Below are 16,073 nucleotides of genomic sequence, written 5' to 3' on the forward strand. Positions count from 1 at the left end.
CCTAGAACCATGGACCCGGTACTTGTGGTTCGGACTGTCTCCAACCAGCCATAACGTCGTGAGAGTGAAATTATGTCTAAGTCCAGCTTTGGTACATTAGAAGCAACTCTCAAACTTAACCTAAGAGTTTTTCGAAGCTACTTTTTGGCTAACTTCTTATAGGAAGGTCTAGGAGCTCTGAAAATGAATGTGCGCATCTTTCACTCTTCCCGAGGGACTTAAAAAATTTTGTGATATTTTTTATTAAAATGGTGTTTAAGGGTATATATTTAAATATATTTTATGCACTGTATATGAGCTGGCGATTTCTAAGTCTGTGGTTCCGAGAGGGGGTAACCAGGCTCACTAATAAAGGTCAAGCCACTTGGCTGCCAGAATGCCCTGCTTCAGCACAGACCAGAAAGGCATTGTGATAAGCGTATCCCCGGTATAGTCAGGGGTTAATGGGAGTCGTCCCCGTCCCCCCAGTATACGCCTAGAACCATGGACCCGGTACTTGTGGTTCGGACTGTCTCCAACCAGCCATAACGTTGTGAGAGTGAAATTATGTCTAAGTCCAGCTTTGGTACATTAGAAGCAACTCTCAAACTTAACCTAAGCGTTTTTCGAAGCTACTTTTTGGCTAACTTCTTATAGGAAGGTCTAGGAGCTCTGAAAATGAACGTGCGCATCTTTCACTCTTCCTGAAGGACTTAGAAGAATTTTGTGATATTTTTTATTAAAATGGTGTATAAGGGTATATATATAAATATATTTTATGCACTGTATATGAGCTGGCGATTTCTAAGTCTGTGGTTCCGAGAGGGGGTAACCAGGCTCACTAATAAAGGTCAAGCCACTTGGCTGCCAGAATGCCCTGCTTCAGCACAGACCAGAAAGGCATTGTGATAAGCGTATCCCCGGTATAGTCAGGGGTTAATGGGAGTCGTTCCCGTCCCCCCAGTATACGCCCAGAACCATGGACCCGGTACTTGTGGTTCGGACTGTCTCCAACCAGCCATAATGTTGTGAGAGTGAAATTATGTCTAAGTCCAGCTTTGGTACATTAGAAGCAACTCTCAAACTTAACCTAAGCGTTTTTCGAAGCTACTTTTTGCATAACTTCTTATAGGAAGGTCTAGGAGCTCTTAAAATGAACGTGCGCATCTTTCACTCTTCCCGAGGAACTTAGAAGAATTTTGTGATATTTTTTATTAAAATGGTGTATAAGGGTATATATTTAAATATATTTTATGCACTGTATATGAGCTGGCGATTTCTAAGTCTGTGGTTCCGAGAGGGGGTAACCAGGCTCACTAATAAAGGCCAAGCCACTTGGCTGCCAGAATGCCCTGCTTCAGCACAGACCAGAAAGGCATTGTGATAAGCGTATCCCCGGTATAGTCAGGGGTTAATGGCAGTCGTTCCCGTCCCCCCAGTATACGCCCAGAACCATGGACCCGGTACTTGTGGTTCGGACTGTCTCCAACCAGCCATAATGTTGTGAGAGTGAAATTATGTCTAAGTCCAGCTTTGGTACATTAGAAGCAACTCTGAAACTTAACCTAAGCGTTTTTCGAAGCTACTTTTTGGCTAACTTCTTATAGGAAGGTCTAGGAGCTCTGAAAATGAACGTGCGCATCTTTCACTCTTCCCGAGGGACTTAGAAGAATGTTGTGATATTTTTTATTAAAATGGTGTTTAAGGGTATATATTTAAATATATTTTATGCACTGTATATGAGCTGGCGATTTCTAAGTCTGTGGTTCCGAGAGGGGGTAACCAGGCTCACTAATAAAGGTCAAGCCACTTGGCTGCCAGAATGCCCTGCTTCAGCACAGACCAGAAAGGCATTGTGATAAGTGTATCCCCGGTATAGTCAGGGGTTAATGGGAGTCGTTCCCGTCCCCCCAGTATACGCCCAGTACCATATACCCGGTACTTGTGGTTCGGACTGTCTCCAACCAGCCATAATGTTGTGAGAGTGAAATTATGTCTAAGTCCAGCTTTGGTACATTAGAAGCAACTCTGAAACTTAACCAAAGCATTTTTCGAAGCTACTTTTTGGCTAACTTCTTATACAGTAGGAAGGTCTAGGAGCTCTGAAAATGAACGTGCGCATCTTTCACTCTTCCCGAGGGACTTAGAAGAACTTTGTGATATTTTTTATTAAAATGGTGTATAAGGGTATATATTTAAATATATTTTATGCACTGTATATGAGCTGGCGATTTCTAAGTCTGTGTTTCCGAGAGGGGGTAACCAGGCTCACTAATAAAGGCCAAGCCACTTGGCTGCCAGAATGCCCTGCTTCAGCACAGACCAGAAAGGCATTGTGATAAGCGTATCCCCGGTATAGTCAGGGGTTAATGGGAGTCGTCCCCGTCCCCCCAGTATACGCCTAGAACCATGGACCCGGTACTTCTGGTTCGGACTGTCTCCAACCAGCCATAACGTTGTGAGAGTGAAATTATGTCTAAGTCCAGCTTTGGTACATTAGAAGCAACTCTCAAACTTAACCTAAGCGTTTTTCGAAGCTACTTTTTGGCTAACTTCTTATAGGAAGGTCTAGGAGCTCTGAAAATGAACGTGCGCATCTTTCACTCTTCCCGAGGGACTTAAAAGAATTTTGTGATATTTTTTATTAAAATGGTGTTTAAGGGTATATATTTAAATATATTTTATGCACTGTATATGAGCTGGCGATTTCTAAGTCTGTGGTTCCGAGAGGGGGTAACCAGGCTCACTAATAAAGGTCAAGCCACTTGGCTGCCAGAATGCCCTGCTTCAGCACAGACCAGAAAGGCATTGTGATAAGCGTATCCCCGGTATAGTCAGGGGTTAATGGGAGTCGTCCCCGTCCCCCCAGTATACGCCTAGAACCATGGACCCGGTACTTGTGGTTCGGACTGTCTCCAACCAGCCATAACGTCGTGAGAGTGAAATTATGTCTAAGTCCAGCTTTGGTACATTAGAAGCAACTCTCAAACTTAACCTAAGAGTTTTTCGAAGCTACTTTTTGGCTAACTTCTTATAGGAAGGTCTAGGAGCTCTGAAAATGAATGTGCGCATCTTTCACTCTTCCCGAGGGACTTAAAAGAATTTTGTGATATTTTTTATTAAAATGGTGTTTAAGGGTATATATTTAAATATATTTTATGCACTGTATATGAGCTGGCGATTTCTAAGTCTGTGGTTCCGAGAGGGGGTAACCAGGCTCACTAATAAAGGTCAAGCCACTTGGCTGCCAGAATGCCCTGCTTCAGCACAGACCAGAAAGGCATTGTGATAAGCGTATCCCCGGTATAGTCAGGGGTTAATGGGAGTCGTCCCCGTCCCCCCAGTATAAGCCTAGAACCATGGACCCGGTACTTGTGGTTCGGACTGTCTCCAACCAGCCATAACGTTGTGAGAGTGAAATTATGTCTAAGTCCAGCTTTGGTACATTAGAAGCAACTCTCAAACTTAACCTAAGCGTTTTTCGAAGCTACTTTTTGGCTAACTTCTTATAGGAAGGTCTAGGAGCTCTGAAAATGAACGTGCGCGTCTTTCACTCTTCCCGAGGGACTTAGAAGAATTTTGTGATATTTTTTATTAAAATGGTGTATAAGGGTATATATATAAATATATTTTATGCACTGTATATGAGCTGGCGATTTCTAAGTCTGTGGTTTCGAGAGGGGGTAACCAGGCTCACTAATAAAGGTCAAGCCACTTGGCTGCCAGAATGCCCTGCTTCAGCACAGACCAGAAAGGCATTGTGATAAGCGTATCCCCGGTATAGTCAGGGGTTAATGGGAGTCGTTCCCGTCCCCCCAGTATACGCCCAGAACCATGGACCCGGTACTTGTGGTTCGGACTGTCTCCAACCAGCCATAATGTTGTGAGAGTGAAATTATGTCTAAGTCCAGCTTTGGTACATTAGAAGCAACTCTCAAACTTAACCTAAGCATTTTTCGAAGCTACTTTTTGGCTAACTTCTTATAGGAAGGTCTAGGAGCTCTTAAAATGAACGTGCGCATCTTTCACTCTTCCCGAGGAACTTAGAAGAATTTTGTGATATTTTTTATTAAAATGGTGTATAAGGGTATATATTTAAATATATTTTATGCACTGTATATGAGCTGGCGATTTCTAAGTCTGTGGTTCCGAGAGGGGGTAACCAGGCTCACTAATAAAGGTCAAGCCACTTGGCTGCCAGAATGCCCTGCTTCAGCACAGACCAGAAAGGCATTGTGATAAGTGTATCCCCGGTATAGTCAGGGGTTAATGGGAGTCGTTCCCGTCCCCCCAGTATACGCCCAGAACCATATACCCGGTACTTGTGGTTCGGACTGTCTCCAACCAGCCATAATGTTGTGAGAGTGAAATTATGTCTAAGTCCAGCTTTGGTACATTAGAAGCAACTCTGAAACTTAACCAAAGCATTTTTCGAAGCTACTTTTTGGCTAACTTCTTATACAGTAGGAAGGTCTAGGAGCTCTGAAAATGAACGTGCGCATCTTTCACTCTTCCCGAGGGACTTAAAAGAATTTTGTGATATTTTTTATTAAAATGGTGTTTAAGGGTATATATTTAAATATATTTTATGCACTGTATATGAGCTGGCGATTTCTAAGTCTGTGGTTCCGAGAGGGGGTAACCAGGCTCACTAATAAAGGTCAAGCCACTTGGCTGCCAGAATGCCCTGCTTCAGCACAGACCAGAAAGGCATTGTGATAAGCGTATCCCCGGTATAGTCAGGGGTTAATGGGAGTCGTCCCCGTCCCCCCAGTATACCAATAGAACCATGGACCCGGTACTTGTGGTTCGGACTGTCTCCAACCAGCCATAACGTCGTGAGAGTTAAATTATGTCTAAGTCCAGCTTTGGTACATTAGAAGCAACTCTCAAACTTAACCTAAGAGTTTTTCGAAGCTACTTTTTGGCTAACTTCTTATAGGAAGGTCTAGGAGCTCTGAAAATGAATGTGCGCATCTTTCACTCTTCCCGAGGGACTTAAAAGAATTTTGTGATATTTTTTATTAAAATGGTGTTTAAGGGTATATATTTAAATATATTTTATGCACTGTATATGAGCTGGCGATTTCTAAGTCTGTGGTTCCGAGAGGGGGTAACCAGGCTCACTAATAAAGGTCAAGCCACTTGGCTGCCAGAATGCCCTGCTTCAGCACAGACCAGAAAGGCATTGTGATAAGCGTATCCCCTGTATAGTCAGGGGTTAATGGGAGTCGTCCCCGTCCCCCCAGTATACGCCCAGAACCATGGACCCGGTACTTGTGGTTCGGACTGTCTCCAACCAGCCATAATGTTGTGAGAGTGAAATTATGTCTAAGTCCAGCTTTGGTACATTAGAAGCAACTCTCAAACTTAACCTAAGCGTTTTTCGAAGCTACTTTTTGGCTAACTTCTTATAGGAAGGTCAAGGAGCTCTGAAAATGAACGTGCGCATCTTTCACTCTTCCCGAAGGACTTAGAAGAATTTTGTGATATTTTTTATTAAAATGGTGTATAAGGGTATATATTTAAACATATTTTATGCACTGTATATGAGCTGGCGATTTCTAAGTCTGTGGTTCCGAGAGGGGGTAACCAGGCTCACTAATAAAGGCCAAGCCACTTGGCTGCCAGAATGCCCTGCTTCAGCACAGACCAGAAAGGCATTGTGATAAGCGTATCCCCGGTATAGTCAGGGGTTAATGGGAGTCGTCCCCGTCCCCCCAGTATACGCCTAGAACCATGGACCCGGTACTTCTGGTTCGGACTGTCTCCAACCAGCCATAACGTTGTGAGAGTGAAATTATGTCTAAGTCCAGCTTTGGTACATTAGAAGCAACTCTCAAACTTAACCTAAGCGTTTTTCGAAGCTACTTTTTGGCTAACTTCTTATAGGAAGGTCTAGGAGCTCTGAAAATGAACGTGCGCATCTTTCACTCTTCCCGAGGGACTTAAAAGAATTTTGTGATATTTTTTATTAAAATGGTGTTTAAGGGTATATATTTAAATATATTTTATGCACTGTATATGAGCTGGCGATTTCTAAGTCTGTGGTTCCGAGAGGGGGTAACCAGGCTCACTAATAAAGGTCAAGCCACTTGGCTGCCAGAATGCCCTGCTTCAGCACAGACCAGAAAGGCATTGTGATAAGCGTATCCCCGGTATAGTCAGGGGTTAATGGGAGTCGTCCCCGTCCCCCCAGTATACGCCTAGAACCATGGACCCGGTACTTGTGGTTCGGACTGTCTCCAACCAGCCATAACGTCGTGAGAGTGAAATTATGTCTAAGTCCAGCTTTGGTACATTAGAAGCAACTCTCAAACTTAACCTAAGCGTTTTTCGAAGCTACTTTTTGGCTAACTTCTTATAGGAAGGTCTAGGAGCTCTGAAAATGAATGTGCGCATCTTTCACTCTTCCCGAGGGACTTAAAAGAATTTTGTGATATTTTTTATTAAAATGGTGTTTAAGGGTATATATTTAAATATATTTTATGCACTGTATATGAGCTGGCGATTTCTAAGTCTGTGGTTCCGAGAGGGGGTAACCAGGCTCACTAATAAAGGTCAAGCCACTTGGCTGCCAGAATGCCCTGCTTCAGCACAGACCAGAAAGGCATTGTGATAAGCGTATCCCCTGTATAGTCAGGGGTTAATGGGAGTCGTCCCCGTCCCCCCAGTATACGCCCAGAACCATGGACCCGGTACTTGTGGTTCGGACTGTCTCCAACCAGCCATAATGTTGTGAGAGTGAAATTATGTCTAAGTCCAGCTTTGGTACATTAGAAGCAACTCTCAAACTTAACCTAAGCGTTTTTCGAAGCTACTTTTTGGCTAACTTCTTATAGGAAGGTCTAGGAGCTCTGAAAATGAACGTGCGCATCTTTCACTCTTCCCGAAGGACTTAGAAGAATTTTGTGATATTTTTTATTAAAATGGTGTATAAGGGTATATATTTAAATATATTTTATGCACTGTATATGAGCTGGCGATTTCTAAGTCTGTGGTTCCGAGAGGGGGTAACCAGGCTCACTAATAAAGGCCAAGCCACTTGGCTGCCAGAATGCCCTGCTTCAGCACAGACCAGAAAGGCATTGTGATAAGCGTATCCCCGGTATAGTCAGGGGTTAATGGGAGTCGTCCCTGTCCCCCCAGTATACGCCTAGAACCATGGACCCGGTACTTGTGGTTCGGACTGTCTCCAACCAGCCATAACGTTGTGAGAGTGAAATTATGTCTAAGTCCAGCTTTGGTACATTAGAAGCAACTCTCAAACTTAACCTAACCGTTTTTCGAAGCTACTTTTTGGCTAACTTCTTATAGGAAGGTCTAGAAGCTCTGAAAATGAACGTGCGCGTCTTTCACTCTTCCCGAGGGACTTAGAAGAATTTTGTGATATTTTTTATTAAAATGGTGTATAAGGGTATATATATAAATATATTTTATGCACTGTATATGAGCTGGCGATTTCTAAGTCTGTGGTTCCGAGAGGGGGTAACCAGGCTCACTAATAAAGGTCAAGCCACTTGGCTGCCAGAATTCCCTGCTTCAGCACAGACCAGAAAGGCATTGTGATAAGCGTATCCCCGGTATAGTCAGGGGTTAATGGGAGTCGTTCCCGTCCCCCCAGTATACGCCCAGAACCATGGACCCGGTACTTGTGGTTCGGACTGTCTCCAACCAGCCATAATGTTGTGAGAGTGAAATTATGTCTAAGTCCAGCTTTGGTACATTAGAAGCAACTCTCAAACTTAACCTAAGCGTTTTTCGAAGCTACTTTTGGCTAACTTCTTATAGGAAGGTCTAGGAGCTCTGAAAATGAACGTGCGCATCTTTCACTCTTCCCGAAGGACTTAGAAGAATTTTGTGATATTTTTTATTAAAATGGTGTATAAGGGTATATATTTAAATATATTTTATGCACTGTATATGAGCTGGCGATTTCTAAGTCTGTGGTTCCGAGAGGGGGTAACCAGGCTCACTAATAAAGGCCAAGCCACTTGGCTGCCAGAATGCCCTGCTTCAGCACAGACCAGAAAGGCATTGTGATAAGCGTATCCCCGGTATAGTCAGGGGTTAATGGGAGTCGTCCCTGTCCCCCCAGTATACGCCTAGAACCATGGACCCGGTACTTGTGGTTCGGACTGTCTCCAACCAGCCATAACGTTGTGAGAGTGAAATTATGTCTAAGTCCAGCTTTGGTACATTAGAAGCAACTCTCAAACTTAACCTAACCGTTTTTCGAAGCTACTTTTTGGCTAACTTCTTATAGGAAGGTCTAGGAGCTCTGAAAATGAACGTGCGCGTCTTTCACTCTTCCCGAGGGACTTAGAAGAATTTTGTGATATTTTTTATTAAAATGGTGTATAAGGGTATATATATAAATATATTTTATGCACTGTATATGAGCTGGCGATTTCTAAGTCTGTGGTTCCGAGAGGGGGTAACCAGGCTCACTAATAAAGGTCAAACCACTTGGCTGCCAGAATTCCCTGCTTCAGCACAGACCAGAAAGGCATTGTGATAAGCGTATCCCCGGTATAGTCAGGGGTTAATGGGAGTCGTTCCCGTCCCCCCAGTATACGCCCAGAACCATGGACCCGGTACTTGTGGTTCGGACTGTCTCCAACCAGCCATAATGTTGTGAGAGTGAAATTATGTCTAAGTCCAGCTTTGGTACATTAGAAGCAACTCTCAAACTTAACCTAAGCGTTTTTCGAAGCTACTTTTTGGCTAACTTCTTATAGGAAGGTCTAGGAGCTCTTAAAATGAACGTGCGCATCTTTCACTCTTCCCGAGGAACTTAGAAGAATTTTGTGATATTTTTTATTAAAATGGTGTATAAGGGTATATATTTAAATATATTTTATGCACTGTATATGAGCTGGCGATTTCTAAGTCTGTGGTTCCGAGAGGGGGTAACCAGGCTCACTAATAAAGGCCAAGCCACTTGGCTGCCAGAATGCCCTGCTTCAGCACAGACCAGAAAGGCATTGTGATAAGCGTATCCCCGGTATAGTCAGGGGTTAATGGGAGTTGTTCCCGTCCCCCCAGTATACGCCTAGAACCATGGACCCGGTACTTGTGGTTCGGACTGTCTTCAACCAGCCATAACGTTGTGAGAGTGAAATTATGTCTAAGTCCAGCTTTGGTACATTAGAAGCAACTCTCAAACTTAACCTAAGCGTTTTTCGAAGGTACTTTTTGGCTAACTTCTTATAGGAAGGTCTAGGAGCTCTGAAAATGAACGTGCGCATCTTTCACTCTTCCCGAGGGACTTAGAAGAATGTTGTGATATTTTTTATTAAAATGGTGTTTAAGGGTATATATTTAAATATATTTTATGCACTGTATATGAGCTGGCGATTTCTAAGTCTGTGGTTCCGAGAGGGGGTAACCAGGCTCACTAATAAAGGTCAAGCCACTTGGCTGCCAGAATGCCCTGCTTCAGCACAGACCAGAAAGGCATTGTGATAAGTGTATCCCCGGTATAGTCAGGGGTTAATGGGAGTCGTTCCCGTCCCCCCAGTATACGCCCAGAACCATATACCCGGTACTTGTGGTTCAGACTGTCTCCAACCAGCCATAATGTTGTGAGAGTGAAATTATGTCTAAGTCCAGCTTTGGTACATTAGAAGCAACTCTGAAACTTAACCAAAGCATTTTTCGAAGCTACTTTTTGGCTAACTTCTTATACAGTAGGAAGGTCTAGGAGCTCTGAAAATGAACGTGCGCATCTTTCACTTTTCCCGAGGGACTTAAAAGAATTTTGTGATATTTTTTATTAAAATGGTGTTTAAGGGTATATATTTAAATATATTTTATGCACTGTATATGAGCTGGCGATTTCTAAGTCTGTGGTTCCGAGAGGGGGTAACCAGGCTCACTAATAAAGGTCAAGCCACTTGGCTGCCAGAATGCCCTGCTTCAGCACAGACCAGAAAGGCATTGTGATAAGCGTATCCCCGGTATAGTCAGGGGTTAATGGGAGTCGTCCCCGTCCCCCCAGTATACGCCTAGAACCATGGACCCGGTACTTGTGGTTCGGACTGTCTCCAACCAGCCATAACGTCGTGAGAGTGAAATTATGTCTAAGTCCAGCTTTGGTACATTAGAAGCAACTCTCAAACTTAACCTAAGAGTTTTTCGAAGCTACTTTTTGGCTAACTTCTTATAGGAAGGTCTAGGAGCTCTGAAAATGAATGTGCGCATCTTTCACTCTTCCCGAGGGACTTAAAAGAATTTTGTGATATTTTTTATTAAAATGGTGTTTAAGGGTATATATTTAAATATATTTTATGCACTGTATATGAGCTGGCGATTTCTAAGTCTGTGGTTCCGAGAGGGGGTAACCAGGCTCACTAATAAAGGTCAAGCCACTTGGCTGCCAGAATGCCCTGCTTCAGCACAGACCAGAAAGGCATTGTGATAAGCGTATCCCCTGTATAGTCAGGGGTTAATGGGAGTCGTCCCCGTCCCCCCAGTATACGCCCAGAACCATGGACCCGGTACTTGTGGTTCGGACTGTCTCCAACCAGCCATAATGTTGTGAGAGTGAAATTATGTCTAAGTCCAGCTTTGGTACATTAGAAGCAACTCTCAAACTTAACCTAAGCGTTTTTCGAAGCTACTTTTTGGCTAACTTCTTATAGGAAGGTCTAGGAGCTCTGAAAATGAACGTGCGCATCTTTCACTCTTCCCGAAGGACTTAGAAGAATTTTGTGATATTTTTTATTAAAATGGTGTATAAGGGTATATATTTAAATATATTTTATGCACTGTATATGAGCTGGCGATTTCTAAGTCTGTGGTTCCGAGAGGGGGTAACCAGGCTCACTAATAAAGGCCAAGCCACTTGGCTGCCAGAATGCCCTGCTTCAGCACAGACCAGAAAGGCATTGTGATAAGCGTATCCCCGGTATAGTCAGGGGTTAATGGGAGTCGTCCCCGTCCCCCCAGTATACGCCTAGAACCATGGACCCGGTACTTCTGGTTCGGACTGTCTCCAACCAGCCATAACGTTGTGAGAGTGAAATTATGTCTAAGTCCAGCTTTGGTACATTAGAAGCAACTCTCAAACTTAACCTAAGCGTTTTTCGAAGCTACTTTTTGGCTAACTTCTTATAGGAAGGTCTAGGAGCTCTGAAAATGAACGTGCGCATCTTTCACTCTTCCCGAGGGACTTAAAAGAATTTTGTGATATTTTTTATTAAAATGGTGTTTAAGGGTATATATCTAAATATATTTTATGCACTGTATATGAGCTGGCGATTTCTAAGTCTGTGGTTCCGAGAGGGGGTAACCAGGCTCACTAATAAAGGTCAAGCCACTTGGCTGCCAGAATGCCCTGCTTCAGCACAGACCAGAAAGGCATTGTGATAAGCGTATCCCCGGTATAGTCAGGGGTTAATGGGAGTCGTCCCCGTCCCCCCAGTATATGCCTAGAACCATGGACCCGGTACTTGTGGTTCGGACTGTCTCCAACCAGCCATAACGTCGTGAGAGTGAAATTATGTCTAAGTCCAGCTTTGGTACATTAGAAGCAACTCTCAAACTTAACCTAAGCGTTTTTCGAAGGTACTTTTTGGCTAACTTCTTATAGGAAGGTCTAGGAGCTCTGAAAATGAACGTGCGCATCTTTCACTCTTCCCGAGGGACTTAGAAGAATGTTGTGATATTTTTTATTAAAATGGTGTTTAAGGGTATATATTTAAATATATTTTATGCACTGTATATGAGCTGGCGATTTCTAAGTCTGTGGTTCCGAGAGGGGGTAACCAGGCTCACTAATAAAGGTCAAGCCACTTGGCTGCCAGAATGCCCTGCTTCAGCACAGACCAGAAAGGCATTGTGATAAGTGTATCCCCGGTATAGTCAGGGGTTAATGGGAGTCGTTCCCGTCCCCCCAGTATACGCCCAGAACCATATACCCGGTACTTGTGGTTCAGACTGTCTCCAACCAGCCATAATGTTGTGAGAGTGAAATTATGTCTAAGTCCAGCTTTGGTACATTAGAAGCAACTCTGAAACTTAACCAAAGCATTTTTCGAAGCTACTTTTTGGCTAACTTCTTATACAGTAGGAAGGTCTAGGAGCTCTGAAAATGAACGTGCGCATCTTTCACTTTTCCCGAGGGACTTAAAAGAATTTTGTGATATTTTTTATTAAAATGGTGTTTAAGGGTATATATTTAAATATATTTTATGCACTGTATATGAGCTGGCGATTTCTAAGTCTGTGGTTCCGAGAGGGGGTAACCAGGCTCACTAATAAAGGTCAAGCCACTTGGCTGCCAGAATGCCCTGCTTCAGCACAGACCAGAAAGGCATTGTGATAAGCGTATCCCCGGTATAGTCAGGGGTTAATGGGAGTCGTCCCCGTCCCCCCAGTATACGCCTAGAACCATGGACCCGGTACTTGTGGTTCGGACTGTCTCCAACCAGCCATAACGTCGTGAGAGTGAAATTATGTCTAAGTCCAGCTTTGGTACATTAGAAGCAACTCTCAAACTTAACCTAAGAGTTTTTCGAAGCTACTTTTTGGCTAACTTCTTATAGGAAGGTCTAGGAGCTCTGAAAATGAATGTGCGCATCTTTCACTCTTCCCGAGGGACTTAAAAGAATTTTGTGATATTTTTTATTAAAATGGTGTTTAAGGGTATATATTTAAATATATTTTATGCACTGTATATGAGCTGGCGATTTCTAAGTCTGTGGTTCCGAGAGGGGGTAACCAGGCTCACTAATAAAGGTCAAGCCACTTGGCTGCCAGAATGCCCTGCTTCAGCACAGACCAGAAAGGCATTGTGATAAGCGTATCCCCTGTATAGTCAGGGGTTAATGGGAGTCGTCCCCGTCCCCCCAGTATACGCCCAGAACCATGGACCCGGTACTTGTGGTTCGGACTGTCTCCAACCAGCCATAATGTTGTGAGAGTGAAATTATGTCTAAGTCCAGCTTTGGTACATTAGAAGCAACTCTCAAACTTAACCTAAGCGTTTTTCGAAGCTACTTTTTGGCTAACTTCTTATAGGAAGGTCTAGGAGCTCTGAAAATGAACGTGCGCATCTTTCACTCTTCCCGAAGGACTTAGAAGAATTTTGTGATATTTTTTATTAAAATGGTGTATAAGGGTATATATTTAAATATATTTTATGCACTGTATATGAGCTGGCGATTTCTAAGTCTGTGGTTCCGAGAGGGGGTAACCAGGCTCACTAATAAAGGCCAAGCCACTTGGCTGCCAGAATGCCCTGCTTCAGCACAGACCAGAAAGGCATTGTGATAAGCGTATCCCCGGTATAGTCAGGGGTTAATGGGAGTCGTCCCCGTCCCCCCAGTATACGCCTAGAACCATGGACCCGGTACTTCTGGTTCGGACTGTCTCCAACCAGCCATAACGTTGTGAGAGTGAAATTATGTCTAAGTCCAGCTTTGGTACATTAGAAGCAACTCTCAAACTTAACCTAAGCGTTTTTCGAAGCTACTTTTTGGCTAACTTCTTATAGGAAGGTCTAGGAGCTCTGAAAATGAACGTGCGCATCTTTCACTCTTCCCGAGGGACTTAAAAGAATTTTGTGATATTTTTTATTAAAATGGTGTTTAAGGGTATATATCTAAATATATTTTATGCACTGTATATGAGCTGGCGATTTCTAAGTCTGTGGTTCCGAGAGGGGGTAACCAGGCTCACTAATAAAGGTCAAGCCACTTGGCTGCCAGAATGCCCTGCTTCAGCACAGACCAGAAAGGCATTGTGATAAGCGTATCCCCGGTATAGTCAGGGGTTAATGGGAGTCGTCCCCGTCCCCCCAGTATACGCCTAGAACCATGGACCCGGTACTTGTGGTTCGGACTGTCTCCAACCAGCCATAACGTCGTGAGAGTGAAATTATGTCTAAGTCCAGCTTTGGTACATTAGAAGCAACTCTCAAACTTAACCTAAGCGTTTTTCGAAGGTACTTTTTGGCTAACTTCTTATAGGAAGGTCTAGGAGCTCTGAAAATGAACGTGCGCATCTTTCACTCTTCCCGAGGGACTTAGAAGAATGTTGTGATATTTTTTATTAAAATGGTGTTTAAGGGTATATATTTAAATATATTTTATGCACTGTATATGAGCTGGCGATTTCTAAGTCTGTGGTTCCGAGAGGGGGTAACCAGGCTCACTAATAAAGGTCAAGCCACTAGGCTGCCAGAATGCCCTGCTTCAGCACAGACCAGAAAGGCATTGTGATAAGTGTATCCCCGGTATAGTCAGGGGTTAATGGGAGTCGTTCCCGTCCCCCCAGTATACGCCCAGAACCATATACCCGGTACTTGTGGTTCAGACTGTCTCCAACCAGCCATAATGTTGTGAGAGTGAAATTATGTCTAAGTCCAGCTTTGGTACATTAGAAGCAACTCTGAAACTTAACCAAAGCATTTTTCGAAGCTACTTTTTGGCTAACTTCTTATACAGTAGGAAGGTCTAGGAGCTCTGAAAATGAACGTGCGCATCTTTCACTTTTCCCGAGGGACTTAAAAGAATTTTGTGATATTTTTTATTAAAATGGTGTTTAAGGGTATATATTTAAATATATTTTATGCACTGTATATGAGCTGGCGATTTCTAAGTCTGTGGTTCCGAGAGGGGGTAACCAGGCTCACTAATAAAGGTCAAGCCACTTGGCTGCCAGAATGCCCTGCTTCAGCACAGACCAGAAAGGCATTGTGATAAGCGTATCCCCGGTATAGTCAGGGGTTAATGGGAGTCGTCCCCGTCCCCCCAGTATACGCCTAGAACCATGGACCCGGTACTTGTGGTTCGGACTGTCTCCAACCAGCCATAACGTCGTGAGAGTGAAATTATGTCTAAGTCCAGCTTTGGTACATTAGAAGCAACTCTCAAACTTAACCTAAGAGTTTTTCGAAGCTACTTTTTGGCTAACTTCTTATAGGAAGGTCTAGGAGCTCTGAAAATGAATGTGCGCATCTTTCACTCTTCCCGAGGGACTTAAAAGAATTTTGTGATATTTTTTATTAAAATGGTGTTTAAGGGTATATATTTAAATATATTTTATGCACTGTATATGAGCTGGCGATTTCTAAGTCTGTGGTTCCGAGAGGGGGTAACCAGGCTCACTAATAAAGGTCAAGCCACTTGGCTGCCAGAATGCCCTGCTTCAGCACAGACCAGAAAGGCATTGTGATAAGCGTATCCCCTGTATAGTCAGGGGTTAATGGGAGTCGTCCCCGTCCCCCCAGTATACGCCCAGAACCATGGACCCGGTACTTGTGGTTCGGACTGTCTCCAACCAGCCATAATGTTGTGAGAGTGAAATTATGTCTAAGTCCAGCTTTGGTACATTAGAAGCAACTCTCAAACTTAACCTAAGCGTTTTTCGAAGCTACTTTTTGGCTAACTTCTTATAGGAAGGTCTAGGAGCTCTGAAAATGAACGTGCGCATCTTTCACTCTTCCCGAAGGACTTAGAAGAATTTTGTGATATTTTTTATTAAAATGGTGTATAAGGGTATATATATAAATATATTTTATGCACTGTATATGAGCTGGCGATTTCTAAGTCTGTGGTTCAGAGAGGGGGTAACCAGGCTCACTAATAAAGGTCAAGCCACTTGGCTGCCAGAATTCCCTGCTTCAGCACAGACCAGAAAGGCATTGTGATAAGCGTATCCCCGGTATAGTCAGGGGTTAATGGGAGTCGTTCCCGTCCCCCCAGTATACGCCCAGAACCATGGACCCGGTACTTGTGGTTCGGACTGTCTCCAACCAGCCATAATGTTGTGAGAGTGAAATTATGTCTAAGTCCAGCTTTGGTACATTAGAAGCAACTCTCAAACTTTACCTAAGCGTTTTTCGAAGCTACTTTTTGGCTAACTTCTTATAGGAAGGTCTAGGAGCTCTTAAAATGAACGTGCGCATCTTTCACTCTTCCCGAGGAACTTAGAAGAATTTTGTGATATTTTTTATTAAAATGGTGTATAAGGGTATATATTTAAATATATTTTATGCACTGTATATGAGCTGGCGATTTCTAAGTCTGTGGTTCCGAGAGGGGGTAACCAGGCTCACTAATAAAGGTCAAGCCACTTGGCTGCCA

The sequence above is a fragment of the Ascaphus truei genome, chromosome 1 (genome assembly GCF_040206685.1).
Source record: "Ascaphus truei isolate aAscTru1 chromosome 1, aAscTru1.hap1, whole genome shotgun sequence".
Taxonomy (NCBI): Eukaryota; Metazoa; Chordata; class Amphibia; order Anura; family Ascaphidae; genus Ascaphus; species Ascaphus truei.